The sequence below is a fragment of the Otolemur garnettii genome, unplaced genomic scaffold (assembly GCF_000181295.1).
Source record: "Otolemur garnettii isolate 467f Iridium unplaced genomic scaffold, OtoGar3 scaffold00048, whole genome shotgun sequence".
Lineage (NCBI taxonomy): Eukaryota > Metazoa > Chordata > Mammalia > Primates > Galagidae > Otolemur > Otolemur garnettii.
The window spans coordinates 12372573-12375853 of NW_003852443.1; the positions used below are offsets into that span (position 1 = coordinate 12372573).

Consider the following 3281-nt stretch of genomic DNA (forward strand, 5'->3'; position numbering starts at 1 on the left):
TGTTTAAAATGTTTGAGGACTCCTGATCTAGAGAATACGTGTATATAGAAGTATGTTTACTTCTTTTGTTTAAAATTATGCTTGTGAGATTCTTGTCATTGCATATAAATTGTTAATTTTCATTGTTTTGATATGTTTCAGAGTATGGATGAATGTATTATGATACATTAGACCATGTATTAGAAATAGGATATTATATATGATGTACATGAATGTATTATTTTTCCATTCCAATACTACTAGATATATAGGTGTTTTTCCAGTTTAGAATAATAATGTGGCTATGAATTTTGTACATGTTGTTTGGTGTCGCATACATACATTTCTATAGGGTATATACCTGCGTATGAAATTGTTGAGCCATGGGGTATACATAGTTTCAGGTTTAGAGGATATGGATGAAGTTACCCAAAGTGATTGTACTGATTTACACATTCACTATTATTGTGGGAGTTTTAGTTCTACTTCTTTGCCAACAATTTGCTTAGTGTGTTCTAAAATATTTAGTCATTCTGTGGGTGTATAGTGATTTCTCATTGTGAGTTAAATTTTTATTTTCCTGGTATTTATTAATGTTGAGCACCTTTTCATACTTCTGTGTGCCATTTTGATATGTTATTACTTTACCTTCTCCTAGAGTACCTAGAATAATAGTATTATAGGTATCTAGAATAGCTGTAGTTAACCATCTACACTAATACATCATGGTTAAAAAAAAATGTTTTCCTATCAACTATACAAAGATGTCAAGAAAGATTTTAATTTGACTGCCTAGTATTGATGACTTATTTTTAAGCTAGCTGTATTCAATTGTTATGCATTTGGCAAAGGGGAATTATTTAGAATTTACTAGATTAATTTTATAAGTATTCTAAAATATGCCCAGATTTGTATGAGTAAGTTCATTGGTTAAAAATGGTTATAACACTTTTGGGGCAATTGGTCTTTAGCGATCACCTTGATCACTTTTTGATCCTGTCTATATGTGACTTAATTTTACAAAAAAATCTTCTCTTTATTCTATGTATTTTTTGTACATAGAAGGTGCATAGAAAGTAGAGGTCGAAATTTTTTCTAGGTATATTATTTCTATGTTGGAAGTTCTTTTAAAGAAAGTTTACTCATTTAGTTAGATTGTATTTTCTGAGCCCTTCTGAATAAAGCATTTGTTATCTAAAGGTGCAAGCCCCAATGCCTGGCTATTCATTCTTGATGTTAGTATGAACTAATAATAAAGCTAAATCTACCGTAAAGCATATGTGAAGGGGTTGACTTTTGAAGCATAGAGGTTAGGTAAAGAACGAAAGAAAGAATTAGAAAACAGTGAAAGCAAGAGTAGTGTTTGCAAAGGTGCGACATTGGGAGTAGACATGTTCTGACAGTGATGAAAATTTTCGTGTTTTAATGCTGAAGATGGAGGAGCAGGTTGAGGCTAGATTAAGAACATTCTTGAATACCAGATAAATGAATTCGGGCTTAATTTTGTATGAAATAGAGAATTGATGTGTTGAATTAGGAAAATGATATAATTAGATTTTTACTCATGAAGAAAATTTGGCAAGCTGGGTAGAAGATGAATTAGAGAAAGAGATGAGCGGCTGAGAATGGACTGGCAGGACTCACCTGAAGTTGACAGAGCATTAGGTTAGGTTGACTATAACTAATTCTAGTTCTCAATGGTCTTTCTGCCTCAGTCTCCCAAAGTGCTAGGGTTGCAGGTATGAGCCTCCATGCCTAGCCATTCATTCTTGATATTAGTATCTCCCCCCGTTTTCCTACTGTTCTGTCACCAGTAATGTTAAAAGATTATTACACATGCAAAAGATTGAAAAACTGTAAAATGAACAGCTTTAAAAAAATCTGATGAAATTACATGTTATAGACTCAGAATTTTCTAATTTGTATAGATAACCATATGCTTTCTTTTATTCAACTTATGTATTTTGAGCAATATTTGTGCATTATTTTGACGATACAGGTGGATACCTAATTATAAAGGAATAGAGGTTAAGACTCATTGTGTATCTAGAACAATTTTATACATATCTTGAGTCGTCTTCACTGAGAATATAGAAACAACAGATTGAATCTCCTTAATTGCCAGTTATCAAGTCAAATTCACTCTACATTCTGGCAACAGAGTGGATAATTTTAAATATTTATTGGATGAATGAATGTGCCCTTAACTTTCCTTTCTCCATGTAATAGGAAAGGATGGCTGTGTTCCATCAGCTAAACTTTCAAGGGATTGTCATCTCCTGGCTTTATCCTGTATTTTCAACGTCTCTCTTTGTAGTGGATCTTTCTCCTAAGCATTGAAACAATGTTTATTTTTTTTACCTTTCCATACAACTACCCGTCCCCCTTGCCTTTGTATGTTCTTTAGCTTCAACAGTCTTGTTTCTTTCTCTTTATCATTCAGTCTTTTTGAAAAAGTTGTCTTTATTTGTTATCAATGCTTTCTCATTTCTCATTTACTTTTTAGTTTCTTAATTCATCTGCATTTGATCCTTTCTTAAACACGTTTTTTCCTATGGTAGCACATTTTCCTAGCTGCTTCTCCCTTTAAATGTTTTTGTTTCTCCTAGGCCACCTTTGGCTGGGCTTCTTTCTTTATCTTCAGGGTGGCCATAAAGTTTGTTTGCAGTTTAAAATGGTGTGCAATTTTAAATTGCCCATGAACTTTATGGCCACCCTGTATATTGATAACTCTCACTTCTCAATCTCTAGTACACATTTCTCTCTCTGGGTGCCAAACCTGTAAGTCTAGCCTTTTTACTTGTATGTCTCACAAACAGCTAAAACTCAGTGACTTTAAACCCTGAACTTATTAACTGTCCTTTTCCATCTGGAACTTTTCCAGTACTTCTGTCTCAATGAATGGCACTACCATTTACCCTGTTGTTCCAGTTTCTCCTTTGATTCTTGATGTGGTTGTTCTGGTAAACTAGTTTTAAGATATTTGAGGCAGTTTTTTTGATTGTTGGTTATACATTCTAGTTTTTATTAGTATAAATTTAAGAGTTATTAGTCATATTTGATTTTCAAGGTTATTTTTGTCCTGAGTATTAGTTAGTAATATAGGTCTGAAATATTTTTAGTTAATGTATGTCAAATCAAGATTCATGGGAATTTATGTTTTACCAAAGATAGTCATTATTCTGAATCATTTATTGTTCCTTAAAAAAATTAGTTTTCTGAAATTAAAATAACCTCAGTTGATCTCTTAGTTTCACTTAGAAATTTATATTGCATTATTATTGACAAATAAGGATGTTTGG

The 3281-nt window shown here is 32.2% G+C and overlaps 1 protein-coding gene across 1 annotated transcript in view; it reads left to right on the forward strand.

The window, feature by feature from the left end:
* The window catches only part of SP3 (Sp3 transcription factor), a gene marked incomplete at its 5' end in the record, with an annotated part of 54255 nt that overhangs the window by 38545 nt on the left and 12429 nt on the right, over positions 1 to 3281 (forward strand). The window lies entirely within an intron of this gene.